Consider the following 20,638-nt stretch of genomic DNA (forward strand, 5'->3'; position numbering starts at 1 on the left):
AACTATAGTATCCCCTGGCTCCAAGGTATTAGGTGCATCACACTAGCTTAAAATGATCCTACCCATTCTCTTAAACCAACACCCTATATTCTTTACTCTGCCTACTTCTGGAACATTACACCTATCTATCTAGGTACAAAACTCAACAATATACAAATTCAGGAAATATTGTAGCATATTTTCATGCTGGTCTGTAATCTGCAATCTTTCTCTTTGTGAGGCATATAAATCCTTGACTTGTTATTATAAAACTGATATTTGTTAAGGAAGCGACTTAACTCATTATGTAACTTTATACAATTGACATGTATTAAATAAGATCCTAACCAAGAACAACTAATGGGGCTTTCGGGGTACCAAACCATATAAATCAACATTGGTTATACAAAATCAATTGACATTGTATATCAGTTAGTTTATGATAGCTTGTTTTGCTCCCTACTGATGTTTTTCTGCTTATTATACAATCAAAGAAATACTGTATAGTACAAAAAAATTAAGAACCCGATATGGCATGCAAAATGTCTGCATAAGAAATTGTGTATTGTTGTTGCAAATTACCTTTCCACTTCACTATGCAGCTGCTGTATTTTTCTAAAAATTTAAAAAAATATATTATATGTAATATTGCAGTCTGGGAGGGTTCTTTATTGTACTGTTGTGCAGAATGCCTCTAGATAGGTCCCTAGGGACAAGCAAGTTCTATTAATAACTGGGCACATGGGAATTGATCAGGCATGACACTAAAAATTGCAGCCACAACATGTGAACTGACCATTACAAGGTAAAGTAAACAAACATCACAGGGAATATACAGTAACTACACAATACGTAGTTAAAGCAACAAAAACATTTGAAAAAAATCTGAGGGAATAAGCCAAAGTATTTGCCACAGTTCCCCACACAAGGCTAATGTGTAAATTAAAGTCTACAGGCTTAAAAAAATCAGTTTGAAAATGGATAGAAAACTGTCTAAAAGACTGTGTACCCCAAAGTTCAGTGTTGGGACCCTTACTTGTAAATCTATTTATAAATGATATGGGGTCTGGGCTTAAGAGGACCATTAAAGTGTTTGCAGAGGACACCAAGTTATGCAGTAGAATTACATCGGTAGCGCTACCCCTGCAGGAGCCTCTTGGTGATTCGGGTTCTCTGGTTTGCGCATCGACTCCAGGAACAACCTCAGCCCCTCTGACCTGGTTGAATGAAAGATAAGTCAAGCACTTATAAAAACACAAGCAAAGATGCCTTTACCTTGGCTGTGAATTATCATCAGAAAATAGACACAAGTCATTGTATTGGTACAGGTTGTAATAAATGGTGGTTTGAGCATAAATGAACACATAGAAAGTAGGTTCAGACCCAGTCTTCTAGACAGTATAATTACTGTTCCAAGGTAACTTAGAATAGCGTTCTGTACCACTAGACCAGGATTAACTCATAAATCAGCAAAGTCAACAAAAAACAGTGCATAGAAGCATTAACTGCAATGTAAATAATCATTTATGTACTCTAGAAGAATGGCTAAGATATGATTCAATGTCCTCTGAGAGGTACTTCTTAGCATAGGAAATAGGTGAATGTCTCTGTGTAGCAGCTGTAAAGGGCTGGCTAGCATTGGGTTCCAATTGTTGTACTGTTGTTACACATAAGAATAATCCCAGTCAAGCCTGAGGGCATTAATAAGGCTACTAGATGGCTGTATGGTCAGTTCCTAAAGAGTTCAGTCTCTCCAGCAGCAGATAGGAAATCCCCACTGCAGCAGCTCACCAGTCCCAGCGATATTGCAGCTCACCATGCGGTCACACACAGTGATTAGTCCACTCTCTGCTCTGCACTCAGCTGATTCTGTCTGAACTCTGGACTCAGCACTATAGATCCCGCTCAGGCCACCAGTATGCAGCAGTGATCCACACTGCACAGTGATGTGCACTCTCTGATCTCTCTTATGGCAAGAGAAAGCTTTAGGAAATGCAGCTCTTTCCCGTTCTCCTGGCAATCTCCCTCTGGGAAATGCAGTTAAAAAGCTATTGATTACAGTAAAGTCTCCCTCCTATGTTCTACAGTTCCCACAGTGCAGTGCTGCATGACTCAGTCTGTTAAACTCCCTCCACTTAGGGATATATAGTTGTGCACAAAAGTTTGAAGACCTTGGCAAAACTTTTGGCATTGATATTGAAAATATGACTGATCATGCCAAAAAATGCTCTTTTATTGAAGGATGATGATCATATGAAGCCATTTATTATAAAATAGCTGTTTGGCTCCTTTTTAAATAATAATAACAGAAATCACCCAAATGGCCATGATCAAAAGTTTACATACCCTGGAATGTTTGGCCTTGGTACAGACACACAAGGTGACACACACAGGTTAAAATGCCAATTAGAGGTTAATGTCCCACATCTGTGGCTTTTTAAATTGCAATTAGTGTCAGTGTATAAATAGTCAATGAGTTTGTTAGCTCTTACATGGAAGCACTGACTAGGCTAGATATAGGGATTTGAAAAGAACGGTCTAAAATCCTGTGTAACAAGGTATTGGAACTTTATAAAGATGGAAAAGGATATAAAAAGATTTTTTAAAGTTTTAGTTTTTCAAAATTGTTGCATGTAAAATAAGCTAAAAGTAATTTTTACAGATTTTTTACTTGCCATTTGATAATAATAATAATAATGTACAGGGTATGCATGTAAAAAGTCTACCAAAATGAAGAAGCCTATAAAATGTGAAAATAATTTGGTGTGTAAAATGGTTGGGACGTTTACGTTAAAGAACAATATGCATCAAATTTACTAAATGTGGTCTTGTTACAAATATTTAAATTACTCACAGACATGAAGGATTGGTCCCAATATACTTGTATGAGGAATATACAGGACAACAGTATGCGTAAATATCTAATGTTGAAGGAGTGTATTGCTGTACTTTTCAGTACAATCAAAAGCTGTCACATCCACAAGGATCATTTTTCCATACACTAAAAATGTGTTTTATTAATTTATTGCTAAACAAGGGGCTAAAAACTTCTATCACATCCTTGATTTGTACATTTTAAGACAGCAGCTTCAGATGGCAGCTGAACAGATGAAGCTATTTAGAAAGTATATGTGATGTGAAATACAACACCCTCCTCCTTTGCACTTCCAGACTTTCTCCTCCTATCTTGCCTTAAAAACATCTCTTCTTGAGAGAACTCACAGACAATTTGACTGCTACAACTACATTGACTTAGCTGGATTACAGTTACATAGTAAGTAAATATTTTTCTTCTGCAAATATTATATAAAAAATCTATATTATTTATATATATATATATAGATATATATAGATATATATATATAGATATATAGATATATATATATGTAAAATTTTTAATTTTTATAATAAATCCTGTTTGTTCTGGTTTTGACAAGTTATCAGAGCCTTTGATAACTGAGAACAATGACTATAACCGAAAATGAATAAGCGGATATATTAAGTCTAGCTTAAAGTAGAATTCATACAATTTGTGTGTTTTACCATATGATATTTTTAAAACTGGATATCATATATAAAAAGCACTGGTTTACCCCATTTCAATAAATACAATATTTCTGTAAATGTAATGGGAATGCTTGTAATATTTTCTACTCATTTCTGACTTTTTCTGCTTGTGCTGAATACTAAAAAACAGCATTTAACATTGCTTACAAACTTTGAAGCATATTGCTTTCAGCAGAAACAGTAGTGTTTGTGTGAGAAACCAGAGTACAAACTCTTCTTTTAGCCTATTCATTTCCTTTTGCACAAGAAATTATGTGCTGAACAAGCCTCTTATTCATCCATAGACCATGCCTACAGAGTAAATTCTTTTTATAAATGGATTAAACGCGAATATTAAAAAACAAAAAGAACCTAAGCACTTACTTTCTGTCAAACTATACCATCTATACCCTAAAAGTTCCCTATTATTATTTAAAAATAAAATAAAAAATGATGAAACAAATAGATTTTTGATTATGAATTACTTCTCTAACAAATGATTGCTAGGGAAGTAAGTAGAGGGTGGACTATTTAACATTATTTTAAAGTTGAACTATAGGGAAACATTTTTTCACTTTTCCATTTGTCTCCCATTGCGCAGGTTTCCCTTCACTTCCTGTCCCATAGCTAAACAGGAAGTGAGAGGAAATCACTGGAAATAAAGGAATGTCTTGGGGACCCCCAAGTCACCAAAACTCGTTTCAGATTTCCCCTTCACTTTCAATGATAATGGTAATCAGGACAAATAGAGAGAGAGCGAATGTCCCTAATGGGGACACAGACAGCAATAAAAACTGACAGGTGGTCTAATCCATCTCTGCCTAAAACTAAAAAAAGTTTTACCTATAGTTATACATTAAGAGTCACTTCCCCAAAGTTCATAGACAGTCTCAAAACTGTAACAAACAGACAAACTGTGACTCATTCCTGCCTCTCACAAGCTTCTTCAGTAGGTCCTAATGAAGAAGCTTGTGAGAGGAGCATAATGTGCATAGGAGCAGGAGTCAAACTGGTGAGACAGATGGTGACAGAGATGTGGATATGTTGAGCATTAGTTTTACTGGTTCAAGCTGTCAACATACCACTTTGGGTGCTTTTTAAATGTGAGTGTATATTTATGAAATATTTTAATCGAGAGAGAGCTCTAGTTTGGGTCCCATTTGTATTTGCAAGTTTGCTTACTGGAAAGTGGATAGCTTGTGTGTGGAAAACTGCTGGCGGAAACCAAAAGTCAAAAGGAGAACAGATGCCTAATAGCCCATGGTGGGGCCAAAAATGCCTTTAACCACTTGCTTCCAGGGCACTTTTACCCCCTTCCTGCCCAGGCCAATTTTCAGACATCGAATGACAATTACTCAGATATGATACACTAAACCCAAAGTTTTTATCATTTTTTTCACACAAATACAGCTTTTTTTCAGTGGTATTTATTCTCCACTGGGTTTTTTATTTTATTGAGATAGAAGCAAAAAATACTGAAAATGTGTTTTTCTTAGTTTCTATTATACAATTTTGCAAAAAAATAATTTTTCTACATAACTTTAGCACAAAATTTATACTGCTACATTTCTTTAGTAAAAAGAACCCAAATCAGTGTGTCACATGTTAGACTGCAGTTTTGTTTGTGTTCTTACCTTTTTGCTGTGGTCCTGTTCCTGATCTCTTCTCATGTTTGTCTGTGCTCATCTATGGGCGTTGTCTGCTGTCCTCTGGGTTTTATTTCCTTCCCTTCCATCACTTCCTGTCCTGCCTCCTTGTTTGCCTGTCTATATAAGACATGCTCAGACTAGGCTACTTTGCCTGAGCAACTTCTTAGTTGTTGGAGCTCCCATGTGTTTCTGCTGCAAATCCTGTATTGTCTACTTGTATACCAACCCCGGCTTCGTTCTCGACCTTGCTTGTTTTTCGCCTGTCCTGACCTCGACTTGCCTATTGGATTCCCTTTGTCTTCTTCCGTTATACTCTGCTTCCGCAAGCAGTCTCCTCCACCTCAGCTGGGTGTACCTGGGGACCGCGACCTGGTCCCAGCTTGTTGCAAGTCCATCCCCACCATCATGGGCTCTGGTGAACAAGCAGGCTGGGGATTAGACTCCACGCCCTGGGGAACCCCAAGTTAAGGATCAATAGAGCTCACTACCACAGGTGCTGACACAGTGCATATTATGTAATCTGTATGAAAGTCTACAAGCTATGGTACCAATCACTGAAAATTGATCACACCTGATGCACTGACCGCCTATCTCATTTCTTGAGGTCCTAACATGCCAGGAAAGTACAAATACCCTACAAATTACCTTTTTCGAAAGTAGACAGTACAAGGTATTTAGTAGAGATGAGCGAATCGAACATGGCGAAGTGGAATTCGTTTCGAAGATTAGGAATCCGAACATTAGCAAACTTCGGATGCACGAATCGAATTTTCCCAAAAATGGCGGCGACATGTGTGGCGACGGAGCGGGGATCTCTGGGAAGGCGTGCAGACAAGGCGCGCTGACCCATAATGCATTCATTCATGACATGTGATCGCATTAGCCAATCAGCAGCCAGCCAGCCAGCACTGTGTAATGGTGGAGCTATAAATCGCGGCCATCTTAGAATTCTCCATTAGCCTCCGGTCATTCAAGAGAGACAGACCTGTCTGTATTAGGGACAGAGTTAGGGCCACAGAGACTTTAAGGCCACAGAATCGTTACTCAGGGACACAGAATCGTTACTCAGGGACACGTTACTTTCTGCTTCACAACCACTATTGAATTAAAGAGTATGTCAGACAACACGCAGAGGAGTGGCAGAGGAGGCAATGTTTCAGGAGTGAGCAGAAGAAGTACTGGCGAGGAGAGTGGCTCGGTAGCCGGTCTAGAGACAGGTCTGTCTCCTGACCCACACACAGCCGAGGGGGCTAGTAGTGACGCGGAGACCCTAATTGATGATGATGAGGCTGATCGCACTTGGCACCCTCGTCGTCATCAGGCTATTGCTTCCGCATCATCAGGAAAAGAGGGTGCCAGCTTGCCAGCGAGCAAAACAGTCGGTGGGTTGCCCAGGAGGCAGCAGGGTCGCAGCAGTGTCAGTGGAGGCAAATGGCCACGGAGTAGAGCACCAGCTCCACTGCAGCCTACCACCACGGCCAGTAGTGGTGCCGGTGTGCACGGAGGAAGTAGCAGTCAGCCAGTGAGGAGTAGCGGGGGCAAAGTTTCCTACTCGGCGGTGTGGCAATTTTTCGTCAAGCGGCCCGAGGAAGTAAACGTAGCCGTATGTCGACTATGTGGCCAGAAAGTCAAGCGTGGCCAGGGGGCCCATGTTGGGACTACAGCATTGCGTCAGCATATGCAGCGTCGCCATTCGGTGGCCTGGGAAAACCGTGATAAAGATACGGCGGTTCTGCCTGCCCCAGCCCCCGCTCCATCACCCGCTCCGTTACTTGCTCCGTCACCCGACGTCAATCGCCCTCTATCAGCCAGTCAAGGCTCCAACACCTCTGCTGAGGGGAGTTGTCGCTCGTTGGCATCTTCCGCTCGTTCAGATGCTCCTTCTCCTGCTACTCCTCTTCACGGATTCCGTCAGCAGTCTTTCTTGGAATCCGTTTCCAAGAGACAACAGTTTGCGAGCACGCACCCGACGGTGCAGAAGCTGAACGTCCTCCTGTCCAAGTTGCTGGTGCTGCAGTCCCTCCCTTTCCAAGTGGTGGACTCAGCACCTTTCCGAGAAATGATGGCTTGTGCTGAGCCGCGGTGGAGAGTGCCAAGCCGGCATTTCTTCGCCAAAAAGGCAGTGCCAGCCCTGCATTCACATGTAGAAGAGATGGTGGGCCAGTCTTTGAGCATGTCGGTCTCTGCCAAAGTGCACGGCAGCGCCAACGTGTGGAGCTGTAACTACGGTCAGGGACAGTACATGTCATTTACGGCCCACTGGGTGAACGTAGTGCCGGCACAGCTGCACCAGCAACTTGGACAGGTCACGCCGCTTTTGCCTCCACGTTTGCACGTCCTTGGTCCAGCAAAGATGTCCGCCTCTACCACCTCTTCTTCCGCCGTGTCCTCAGCCGCCACCCCCGTGCCAAGTCCCATTACCCGACCGGCATATCACATGTGCAGGGCGCAACGGTGTCACGCTGTGCTGCACCTGGTATGCCTTGGCGAACGTAGTCACACATGGGAGGAACTTCTGAGTGTAATGAACAGAGAAATCGACAGATGGCTGTCTCCGTGCAAACTGAAAATCGGAACCATGTTGACCGACAACGGAAAGAACATGGTGTCTGCTCTGCGTCAAGGAAGGTTGTGCCATGCGCCATGCATGGCTCACGTGTTCAATCTGGTTGTCAAGCGGTTCCTAAAATCCACCATCCCACTGCAAGACATCCTTAAAATGTCACGTAAACTTTGCATGCATTTCAGCCATTCCTACACCGCAAAGCACACCCTCCTTGAGCTGCAGCGGCAGAACGGAATTCCACAGCATCGCCTGATCTGCGACGTTGCAACAAGGTGGAATTCAACCCTACATATGTTAGACCGCCTTTACGAACAGCGAAAGGCCATCACCGATTTCCTGATGTTACAAGCGGATAAAGGTACTCCCCTGTGTAACTTAGATGTCAGCCATTGGCAGCTCATGCGTGACACCTGCCGCTTGCTCAGGCCCTTTGAGGAGGCCACGCTATTCGTGAGTCGGCAGGACTATGGGATGAACGACGTCATTCCTCTGTTGCACGTCCTGGAACAAATGCTGTTAACAATGGCTGGTCAGGGTGCGGTAGACGTGGTGCACAGATCTCAACGCCACATGACCCCTGTGGGGGCAGGACAGGAAGAAGAGGAGGAGGTAGAGGAGGACATTGGTGCTCAGGAATTATTGAGTGAAATGGGTGGTTTTTCCACTCAGCGGACAGGAGTGGAGGAGCAGGAGCATCTGGTAGAGGAGGAGGAGGAGGAGACAGAGGACCCAGACGCACCGTGGCAGTATGCTGTGGAGATGGGGGCAGGGAGTCCCTCGCATTCCTTGGCACAAATGGCCCATAGCATGCTCGGTTGCTTGCGTAGCGACAGCCGAATAATAACCATCAGACAGAGGGATGACTTTTGGCTGTCCACCTTGTTGGACCCTCGCTACCGTTCAAAAATGGTGGCCTTTTTCACACCTGCTGAGAGGGAGGCCAAAATAAAGTACTATAAAAACCACCTATGTAGTCAGTTGGTCTCTGCCTTTCTGCGCCAACGTCCATCCTCAGACACTGTGGGCCCTGTGCTCTCGCGTTCCGCTGCCATGGCAGCAGGGGAGGGGTGGGGTGGTAGGAGCAGTGGCAGCTCCACCAGCAGCGGCTGCCTCAGTCTGCAGTCGATGATGAGTAGCTTTCTTCACCAGCGCAGTGAGGAAACTACTAACCAGCCGCAGCAGCAGCAGCATCAGGTGGACCTGGAGCAGGACCTCAAACAACAGGCTCGGGCCTACTTGGACAGCACCCTGCCAACTGAGGTAGACAATCACCTTGACTACTGGGCAACGAAACTTGACCTTTGGCCCCAACTAGCTGAATTTGCCCTTGAAAGGCTGTCATGCCCGGCCAGTAGCGTGGCATCGGAGCGCGTGTTTAGTGCGGCAGGAGGTATTGTAACTCCGCGGAGGACACGACTGTCCACCCAAAGTGTGGAGAGACTCACGTTTGTGAAAATGAATCAGGCGTGGATTAGTCTGGATTTCAAACCACCAGTTCCTGACACAACTGACTAAATCCGCCATGAATCATGCCCCAAACATGTTATTATTTTTAACATAGGCCTCTGTATGGCCTTCAATTTAAGCTGCTTACGCTTCGCCACTCTGCCATGGGCCCCTGTACCGCCTCCTCTTGCTGCTGCCAGGTCCAGAGTGTGTCATGGGTCCCTGTACGGCCTCCCATTGCTGCTGACTTCATCGCCAGACTCTGCCATGTGCCACTTTCAGGTCTCCTTACACTGTTGGTGGGTTCCATTTTGTGATAGGGTGCTGTATGGCCTTCCATTGCTGCTGCCTCCACCGCCACCCTGCGCCATGTGCCTCTGTCGTCTGCTCACGCTGCTGACGGCTTCCGCTTTTTAACCGAGGCCTGTGTTTGGCTTCCGAATACTGCTGCATCCACCGCCACCCTGCGCCATGTGTCTCTGTCGTCTGCTCACGCTGCTGACGGCTTCCGCTTTTTAACCTAGGCCTGTGTATGGCTTCAGAATAATGCTGCCTACACCGCCACCCTGTGCCATGTGCCTCTGTCGTCTGCTCACGCTGCTGCCAGGTCCATACTGATTCATGGCCCCCTGTACCGGCTCCTCATGAACGTGGTTCAGCGGGTTTGCATCACTTAACGGCAAATCGTTGACAAACGCTGGGACGTTCAGTGTTGTGCGCATTAAGCCAGATACCAAAGGGCAGCACAGACCTGTTATTACTCGCTCAAGCATGGCTGAACAAAACCAGTCTCTACCACAAATTGGACCCAGACCTGCCCAGGGTCTCGTAAGTAGATTGCACGGAGGAGTAGAGTTCGTTATTGGAATTAACTGTGAGGGACTTTTAAACCTAGGCCTGTGTATGGCCTTCAATTGAAGCTGCTTCTGCTCCGCCACTCTGCCAGTGGACTCTTGATAGTCGACGACTATCAAGAGTCCAATGGCAGAGTGGCGGAGCAGAAGCAGCTTCAATTGAAGGCCATACACAGGCCTAGGTTTAAAAGTCCCTCACAGTTAATTCCAATAACGAACTCTACTCCTCCGTGCAATCTGCTTACGAGACCCTGGGCAGGTCTGGGTCCAATTTGTGGTAGAGACTGGTTTTGTTCAGCCATGCTTGAGCGAGTAATAACAGGTCTGTGCTGCCCTTTGGTGTCTGGCTTAATGCGCACAACACTGAACGTCCCAGCGTTTGTCAACGATTTGCCGTTAAGTGATGCAAACCCGCTGAACCACGTTCATGAGGAGCCGGTACAGGGGCCATGAATCAGTATGGACCTGACAGCAGCGTGAGCAGACGACAGAGGCACATGGCGCAGGGTGGCGGTGTAGGCAGCATTATTCTGAAGCCATACACAGGCCTAGGTTAAAAAGCGGAAGCCGTCAGCAGCGTGAGGAGACGACAGAGACACATGGCGCAGGGTGGCGGTGGATGCAGCAGTATTCGGAAGCCAAACACAGGCCTCGGTTAAAAAGCGGAAGCCGTCAGCAGCATGAGCAGACGACAGAGGCACATGGCGCAGGGTGGCGGTGGAGGCAGCAGCAATGGAAGGCCATACAGCACCCTATCACAAAATGGAACCCACCAACAGTGTAAGGAGACCTGAAAGTGGCACATGGCAGAGTCTGGCGATGAAGTCAGCAGCAATGGGAGGCCGTACAGGGACCCATGACGCACTCTGGACCTGGCAGCAGCAAGAGGAGGCGGTACAGGGGCCCATGGCAGAGTGGCGAAGCGTAAGCAGCTTAAATTGAAGGCCATACAGAGGCCTATGTTAAAAAGTCCCCCCAGCAGCAGCGTGGGGAGACGACTATTAGTCGTCTCCCCACGCTGCTGCTGGGGAGACTTTTTAACATAGGCCTCTGTATGGCCTTCAATTTTAGCTGCTTACGCTCCGCCACTCTGCCATGGGCCCCTGTACCGCCTCCTCATGCTGCTGCCAGGCCCGTAATCTGCCATGGGCCCCCGTACCGACTCCTCATGCTGCTGCCAGGCCCGTAATCTGTCATGGGCCCCTGTACCGCCTCCTCATGCTGCTGCCAGGTCCAGAGTGTGTCATGGGTCCCTGTACGGCCTCCCATTGCTGCTGTCTCCATCGCCACACTCTGCCATGTGCCACTTTCAGGTCTCCTCACACTTCTGGTGGGTTCCATTTTGTGATAGGGTGCTGTATGGCCTCCCATTGCTGCTGCCTCCACCGCCACCCTGCGCCATGTGCCTGTCGTCTGCTCACGCTGCTGACGGCTTCCGCTTTTTAACCGAGGCCTGTGTTTGGCTTCCGAATACTGCTGTATCCACCAGGGTGGCGGTGGAGGCAGCAGCAATGGAAGGCCATACAGCACCCTATCACAAAATGGAACCCACCAACAGTGTAAGGAGACCTGAAAGTGGCACATGGCAGAGTCTGGCGATGAAGTCAGCAGCAATGGGAGGCCGTACAGGGACCCATGACGCACTCTGGACCTGGCAGCAGCAAGAGGAGGCGGTACAGGGGCCCATGGCAGAGTGGCGAAGCGTAAGCAGCTTAAATTGAAGGCCATACAGAGGCCTATGTTAAAAAGTCCCCCCAGCAGCAGTGTGGGGAGACGACTATTAGTCGTCTCCCCACTCTGCTGCTGGGGGGACTTTTTAACATAGGCCTCTGTATGGCCTTCAATTTTAGCTGCTTACGCTCCGCCACTCTGCCATGGGCCCCTGTACCGCCTCCTCATGCTGCTGCCAGGCCCGTAATCTGCCATGGGCCCCCGTACCGACTCCTCATGCTGCTGCCAGGCCCGTAATCTGTCATGGGCCCCTGTACCGCCTCCTCATGCTGCTGCCAGGTCCAGAGTGTGTCATGGGTCCCTGTACGGCCTCCCATTGCTGCTGTCTCCATCGCCACACTCTGCCATGTGCCACTTTCAGGTCTCCTCACACTGCTGGTGGGTTCTATTTTGTCATAGGGTGCTGTATGGCCTCCCATTGCTGCTGCCTCCACCGCCACCCTGCGCCATGTGCCTGTCGTCTGCTCACGCTGCTGACGGCTTCCGCTTTTTAACCGAGGCCTGTGTTTGGCTTCCGAATACTGCTGCATCCACCGCCACCCTGCGCCATGTGCCTCTGTCGTCTGCTCACGCTGCTGACGGCTTCCGCTTTTTAACCTAGTCCTGTGTATGTCTTCCGAATACTGCTGCCTCCACCGCCACCCTGTGCCATGTGCCACTTTCAGGTCTCCTTACACTGTTGGTGGGTTCCATTTTGTGATAGGGTGCTGTATGGCCTTCCATTGCTGCTGCCTCCACCGCCACCCTGCGCCATGTGCCTCTGTCGTCTGCTCACGCTGCTGACGGCTTCCGCTTTTTAACCGAGGCCTGTGTTTGGCTTCCGAATACTGCTGCATCCACCGCCACCCTGCGCCATGTGTCTCTGTCGTCTGCTCACGCTGCTGACGGCTTCCGCTTTTTAACCTAGGCCTGTGTATGGCTTCCGAATACTGCTGCCTCCACCGCCACCCTGCGCCATGTGTCTCTGTCGTCTGCTCACGCTGCTGACGGCTTCCGCTTTTTAACCTAGGCCTGTGTATGGCTTCCGAATACTGCTGCATCCACCGCCACCCTGCGCCATGTGTCTCTGTCGTCTGCTCACGCTGCTGACGGCTTCCGCTTTTTAACCTAGGCCTGTGTATGGCTTCCGAATACTGCTGCCTCCACCGCCACCCTGCGCCATGTGCCTCTGTCGTCTGCTCACGCTGCTGACGGCTTCCGCTTTTTAACCGAGGCCTGTGTTTGGCTTCCAAATACTGCTGCATCCACCGCCCGCCCACTGCTGCTGCCAGGCCCGTAATCTGTCATGGGCCCCTGTACCGCCTCCTCATGCTGCTGCCAGGTCCAGAGTGTGTCATGGGTCCCTGTACGGCCTCCCATTGCTGCTGTCTCCATCGCCACACTCTGCCATGTGCCACTTTCAGGTCTCCTCACACTGCTGGTGGGTTCCATTTTGTCATAGGGTGCTGTATGACCTCCCATTGCTGCTGCCTCCACCGCCACACTGTGGCTCCACACTCTGGTTTTGGCCCCGTGACTGCCCAAATGAGTGAAGTGTGCGGTGATTCTAAGATCGACGGCACTCATCTGCATGTCATACTGACTGACAGTATTAGTTCTCTTCCCCAGCAGACTCCAAGGGCATTTAAATTAAAGGTACAGTGTTCTGCACTAATATAAAGGCTCTCTGAAGCCTAGAAACACCCTTTTTATAAGTTAAATTCGCAGCGAATATATTCGCCTCGAATCGAATTTATTCCGCGAATTCGGCGAATCAGCCGAATCGAATTTTTGAATAATTCGCTCATCTCTAGTATTTAGTATAAAACATGGCGAGATTTTCAAAGTTGTAAAATCTCATTATCACATTTTTGAAGACCCTGAAGCACCAGGACCCACAAAATGACTACATTCAGCTGAGCAAAGTGTAAACAAAAGATTACCTGTGGTTTTAGTAATGCAGTTGTCCATAAAGAGAGCAATGGTCCAGGCAGCAGACAGGTATGTGGTCAGCAACAGCCAAAGGAATTGTCCAGGCAGCAGCCATAAAAATTGTCAGCACAGCCAAAGTATTGGTAATGGCAGTAGACAGGAACATGGTCCATAGTCAGTACAGCTAGCAGGCAGAGGTGTGGTCAGTTCAGGCAGAGACATGATCAATTACCAGGCCAAGGTTAGTCGGCAGCTGGCAGAAATATCAGGTTTAAGGCCTTGGTCAGTTAGGACCTGGGCACCAGGGTAGAGACTTCTTCTCACCCAAATCTCTTCACACCCAAATCTCTGGTCTGCAGACCCTAATCCAATAATTACATAACCCGGAGAAAACCTAAAACTTAGTTTTCTCTACTCAGAAAAACTTCTCTGGAGACCCTCACGCATGCACGGCGCCACGGAGGACAGCCACATGTAGTAGGAACTCCGATCTTACATCGAGTCATACAGACTCCTGGAGCCTGCCGATCCCTCATTTTTGCTCACCAGTCAGCTGATCACCTCCAGTTAGACACCCTGCATGCTGTCGACCACAAAAAAAGCAAGGGAGATACTCAAAAATCCTATACCACATTCCTTTTAAAAGGCACAGGAGCTGTGCAGCATGTCCCAAAATGGTACTGGCGGAGGGTCCCCATCCCGCTCTTCACAGGACACAGCCCCCCAGCCTTCTACACAAGACTGTGAGTACTCGCAACAGCTTACAAAGAGTGACTTGGAGTCTTGTCTAAAGACTTTATATATTAAATTAGCTGCTAAATTCCAGTCTGAGCTCCATAAGAGCACTAATGTCCTGTCGCAGGAGATTGCTGTACTTGGGGCTAGAATGGATCGGTTAGAAACGAAGCATGATGAACTGAGTTTGGCCTATAGGTGAGCTCTCCATGGATCACAACCTCTTGCACACAGCCTTTACACAGTTACAGGCGCAGGTAGAGGATCTTGATAACTGTAATCGCAGGAATAATCTGCGCATTCTCCTTGTGAGTCCGTGACTGATCTTTCACATGCAATAACTACGTTGTTCAAGTTCCTTCTTTCGAATCATGATGCTAATTCCGTTACTTGTGATATATACACAGAGCACTGCGTCCAAAGCCTCCTGCTGATAAGCCGCCTCAGGGCATTATTTTGTGCATTAAAGATTTTCTGATTAAAGAGGATATTCTTTCCCCCGGATATCTGCCATTTGGAACACACCATCTCCTAGGCAAGAAACGGGGAGAGTCAATCAGGAGCCGGGATGCTGAGGACCCTCACTTTCGGCTGCTGTTCCTTGTTTTGATCACTAATTGGGCCATACCATTGATACATTCTAATAACTGCTTCAACTGGTTTTGATTGCATCTCTTAATAACCTAACGCGCTACTTATTTTACATGGGTTTTTTGTTTGAACCTCATCTTTGGCTGGCAGGCTGATTCTGTGGTTGCAGCTGATGTGCAACCTCACCCTATTACCAGGCGTGGTCGGTGTGGTCACTGCCCTGTTGTGGAGTTTCTGCTCTGTTCTCCATGTTCTGTAGCAATGGGGTTTGGGCGCTGTTGGCCCTTTAAAAGTTTGTTTTTCTGTCTTGTCAGGTAAGGCAGCTCGCCTACCTGATCCATGGTTGGTGTTGATCTCTTTTGCTATAAGGGCTGCTTGGGCCCAGTTGATTTATGTTTTTGTTAATTTTCTATTTGTATAGGATTGCAGTCATACACAAGTTTGTGGATCTCCTTGTTTCTCATATGGACTTGGATATTGCTTGAACTGATAGAATTGAAATTCACCTTTATGGTAGACATGATGGATGCAATTTTTTGGATTCAACTTCTATGGATATGCTCTCTTTTTCCCATTTCCACATGGTGATACAGTGTCTTTCACATAATGTTCAGGGTTTCAACTCTCCAAAACAAGCATTCCTTCAGTATAGGTGACTAGGGGCGAAGATTCTCTAATTACAAGAGACCCATTTTGCATCGGCTAATCATCCTACTTATTTTCATATAGCTTATAAGCAGGCATTTTACACTTTACATTCCACCAAAAGCAGGGGGGTGGCAATATTTCTTCATAACTCGTTTCTGTTAGATGTTCAGCAGGTTTATAGAGATCCTGAGAGCAGGTTTATTATCATTAAGGGAATCCTTCTGGAGCGCAAGCTTACTACAGCTAATGTTTATGCACCAAATTTGGCCCAGGTTTCTTAACCACTTCAAGTCTGAACACTTTTACCCCCTTCCTGTCCAGGCCAATTTTCAGCTTTCAGCGCTGTCACACTTTGAATTACAATTGCGCTGTCATGCAACACTGTACCCATATGAATTTTTTTGAGACAGATAAAAATTTATTTTGGTGGTATTTATTCACCACTGGGATTTTTTTTTTTTTTGCTATATAAATGAAAAAGTCCAAAGATTTTGAAAAAAAGTGTATTTCTTATAAAAGTTTGCAAATAAATAATCTTTCTTCATAAATATTGGCCAAAAATGTATTCAGCTATCTTTTTAGTGAAAAAATAACCCAATTTTGTTTATACCCAAAAATTATAATTTAAAAAATTTTTTTTACATTTTTATTTTTTTATATTATTATTTATGGTTTTTTTTTTAACATACTGTTACCCTGTGATTGGTCACAGCTTGTCACATGGTACAAGGCTGTTGTGAATAGCCTTGTACCATGTGATCTCTGATCATTCACAGATTTCACAAGTAGTAAGCAATGATGTCAGAAGTGACATCTTACTTACTACTATTCATGTGAACACTGATTTGCAAATCAGTGATCACACGATCTGGACCTCACACAGCGGGCACCTGATCGCGGTGCCGTGCGCTCCCAGGCTGAAAATGCGAGCGCCGTTTATGAATGGCAACCCGCTCCTGCACTGATCCCGTCTGGCCATTTATGTACATGGGCTGGACAGGAAGTGGTTAATGTGCTTGATGAGTTCCTGTCCCCTCATCTATTGATGGGAGGTGATTTTAATTTGTTTGCCAATCCGTTATTGGATGGAAGCTCCTCCTCAATTCTCTCCCCGGCCTTCCAAAAATCCCTTACTAAATTGATAGAGTCTTTTCAGCTTTTTGACTGTTGGCGAGCACATAATGTGGGTGCTAGGGATTATTATACATTTTACTCCCACCCACACGATTCCTATGCTAGGCTGGACTACATATATTGCCCTCAGAATCTTTTAGCCAACTCTACGATGGCAGAGACACAGTTGTGTTCCTGGTCGGACCATAATATTGTGGGGTTGTCTGTCACTTTTACAGGCCTAGCATTCACTCCCTACTCCTGGCAGCTGAATAACTCTATGATTACAGACGCTATATCGCGTCAAGATGTATCTATCTATTTCAATTGAAAAATATTTCCAACTGAATAACACTCCTGATACTTCCCCGGCTATGTTGTGGGTAGCTCACAAGGCGGTTCTTCGGGGCCACCTTATTTCTATGGCGGCAGCCAGGAATAGGGATCGTTGGAAACAAATTCAGAGGCTCACTAGAGAACCGGAAACGCATTATAGAACACATGTAGGCAACCCATCCTTTTTGAACAGGAGATGATCTTGCAAAAGCGTTTAGAATTGAATACCTTACTTCCTCAAAAAATTGAAAAAGGTCTCCGGTGGTCAAGGGCATCTTTTTTATTGCATAGTAATTTGGCCTCGCCCATGTTTGCCCGGAAACTTAGCCATTCCATTCGCCCCCTCATATATATAAATTGCGCACCAAGCAGGGTACTATTTCCTCTCTACCCCACAAAGTGTTGGGTATATTTCAGGATTTTTATTCCTCCCTGCTGGCCCCTCCACCTGCAGATTCACTTCCCCGGATGACTCTTGGCTTGATTGCCTGCCTCTGACTGCTCTTACACCCTCTCAGATTTCATCTCTTAATGCCCCTTGTACTGTAGAGGAGGCTATCCATGTAATTAATACAATGAAAAAATCCACAGCTCTGGGCCCTGATGGGTTCATGTCTAGTTATTACAAGAATTTTGCACCTGTTTTAGCCCCAACTTTGGTGTCTATGTTCAATGAGGTTTTGCAGAACGGCAGTTTTCCTAATTGTTATTGGCCAACATGTCCCTATTGCCTAAACCCCTCAAGGATCACCTTTTACCGCAAAACTTTAGGCCCATCTCTATGATGAATAATAACTTAAAAATTTTTAGTTGTGTCTTAGCGGACAGATTGGCCCCTATTATTGTCTCCTCCTTGGTCTCCCACGACCAATCAGGTTTTATTCCAGATAGACTTATCACTGATAATATACGCCTCACGTTGAATATTATTCAAGATGCTAATCTACTGGAGGGATCAATGCCTGAGATTTGTATATCAGCTGTATTCGGGGGCAATCCTAAAGTCCTTTTCTCAACTGCAAATGGAATTTACATTTACACATAAGCATTTTTATCGTTATTTTCAGCTACGCCATGCGATACAGGCTCAGTCTTCGCTCTCTCACATGGACAGACTCAGTTTTTCTTAAGGATGTCACTCAGGCAACCTATAAGAAGGGCATGATTTCTTGGGTATACTCCCAGCTATTGTCTACAGTACAGGATCAAGCTAGTCTACGGAGCAGGGCGCAGTGGTCCCGGAATATTGGAGAGTTTGCTGGAGATGTCTGGGATGGTGTCCTGGAATCTGTTCCAGGAATTTCTCTTTCTCCCTCTCATAAATTGTCTCAATTGTTTATTCTCCATCGAGCGTATAGGACCCCTGTGCAACTGCATTGGTGGGGCATGCAGGATTCACCTGATTTTCCAAGGTGTATGGTCCAACAGGGTGATTTCATTCATATGCTCTGGCATTGCCAGACGTTACATAGATATTGGAGTGAGGTTCTCCAGTTCTCCAACTTATTTCTCTAGTATCGCAATATACTGTTCCCCAGAATCCCTTGCATTGTCTGTTGGGGCACTGGACCAAGAACTGTTCCAACCAGGAGGGTATATTATGGTATCTAGACTTTTATATCTTTCTAGGAAGTTGATAGTACTGGTTATCATTGGCTCCTTCAACCAGGGGCGGACTGACAACTCATGGGGCCCCTGGGCAATAAGGGATCATGAGGCCCCTGTGTCCTTGCCCAAACTCAAAAAAGCCTATGAAAAAGGTACCGGGGCATCTCATGGGGCCCCCTACTGACCCCGGGCCCTCGTTTCCAAATGGTCAGTCAGCTCCTGCCTCCAACTAGTAAGCAATGGTTAGATTATGTTAATTCTTTACTCCCATGGGTGAAACTCACGTACCAACATCACAATGCTTATGGTAAATTCCAGCAGGTATGGCAGGGTTGGCTGGATACACCTGGGCTCATCCCTCCTCAATTGATAGTGGACCAACTTCTGCAGGTGTGATATTTTATATCAGGTGTGTGGCTCCACTCCTCCCCCTGGAGGAGTTCATGTGCATCTACCATTCTTTTTGATGAGACATCTCGGGTGAACCAGAGGTTTTTTTTTTTATTGTTTGAAGACATGTTTTGTTCCATTCCCCCATTTCTGTTTACATCTGGTCGGGAAGGAATAAGACGTAAAAAGGAAAAACCAAGATATTGTCAAGAAAGTTTTGGATCCTTGTTGTCTCTGTTTTGTTTGATTACCATTTCTGTTATTCTGTTTATTAAGGGATCTGCATATCCACATTGTTCTATTTATGTGTAATCCTGCTGTTGCAGTAACTCATTGTGGATTCTGTAAGTACTGTTCCATTTTCTCTATTATCTTGACAATAAACGTTGTTTGGATTTAAAAAAAAAGATGCTAATCTACATTCTCAGGATGTATTGTTATTGAGCTTGGATATCAATAAAGCTTTTGATAGCATTCTCTGGTCATATCTATTTTCGCTGTGGCAGAGATTGGGCTTTAGTGACATATTTCTCTCCGGTGTACGTGCTTTATATAATTCTCCCCAAAAGGGGATTTGTCTCCCTGGATGTAACTCTTATTTTATTACATTAGGTAGAGGTACCCGACAGGATTGCCCGCTCTCGCTCCTACTGTTTGCGCTTATTTTGGAACCCTTGGCTATTGCTATCAGCTCACATCCTGATATCTTAGGGAATCCACTCTTGGTCTCTATCGCTATCGGCACATATGTCCTTTTTTAATAGAACACAAATGTGCTGCCGCTCGGTGTCTAGGCCCAGACATTTGCGTTCGGCCGGCGTGAAGAGGTTAAGTTATGGATGTATACTAACCCATTAGTTTCCTTGCCTAATTTATGCACACTGTTGAATGATTTTGCATCCATATCAGGTCTCTCCGTGAATTTGACTAAGTCTATACTTATGCCTATTAATGTCACTGAATCTTTGGGGGAATCCCTCCATGGTTCTTTCCCATTTCGGTGGTACACGGACCGGATTCTTTATTTGGATATTTATCTCACACCCAGGTATTCGGAGCTATTCACAGCCAATTACCCCCCTTGTGTATCCAGTCTTTTCACTTTGCTTAAGATCTGGCACGGCTACCAACTCTTATTTATGGGCAGAGTCACGACAGTAAAGACGAATGTCTTACCCAAACTCCTTTATTTATTTCTTGCGCTTCCATTGTCTGTCTCTAAAACGTTTTTGGATCACTTTCAATTAATTTAATTTGGCGTAATAAACATCCCCGCTTTACCTCGCTAGTTCTATGTAAATCACAAAGACAGGGATGCTTTGGCCTCCCCAACTTTTGGCTTTATCTATCTGCTCGTTTTTCTCAAATTGCACAATGGGCGACTATTAACTCCCTGACTCACTGGGTCAGGTTTGAATCCCAATATATATGTCCGTTGTATTTACCGGGTTTGTCATCGGCAAATATTCCCCCTCGCTTGTTGTTGAATTATAACTCAATTGTGTTTCACTCTTTGACCCTTTAGTCTGGGTACA

The 20,638-nt window shown here is 45.7% G+C and overlaps 1 protein-coding gene across 4 annotated transcripts in view; it reads left to right on the forward strand.

The window, feature by feature from the left end:
• Nucleotides 1-3,155: 3,155 nt before the first annotated feature.
• CHADL (chondroadherin like) overlaps nt 3,156-20,638 on the forward strand; it is a 414,651-nt gene continuing 397,168 nt past the window's right edge. Inside the window, exon 1 of one of the 4 annotated variants that reach the window (XM_089683622.1) lies at nt 3,156-3,253. The gene's annotated coding sequence lies outside the window, so the exon portion shown is untranslated. The remainder of the gene's footprint in view (nt 3,254-20,638) is intronic. The other 3 variants (XM_089683619.1, XM_089683624.1, XM_089683615.1) reach the window with 3 other exon arrangements.

Source organism: Staurois parvus, unplaced genomic scaffold, assembly GCF_062004578.1.
Source record: "Staurois parvus isolate SC_StPar_1 unplaced genomic scaffold, SC_StPar_1.0 ptg000316l, whole genome shotgun sequence".
Classification (NCBI taxonomy): Eukaryota; Metazoa; Chordata; class Amphibia; order Anura; family Ranidae; genus Staurois; species Staurois parvus.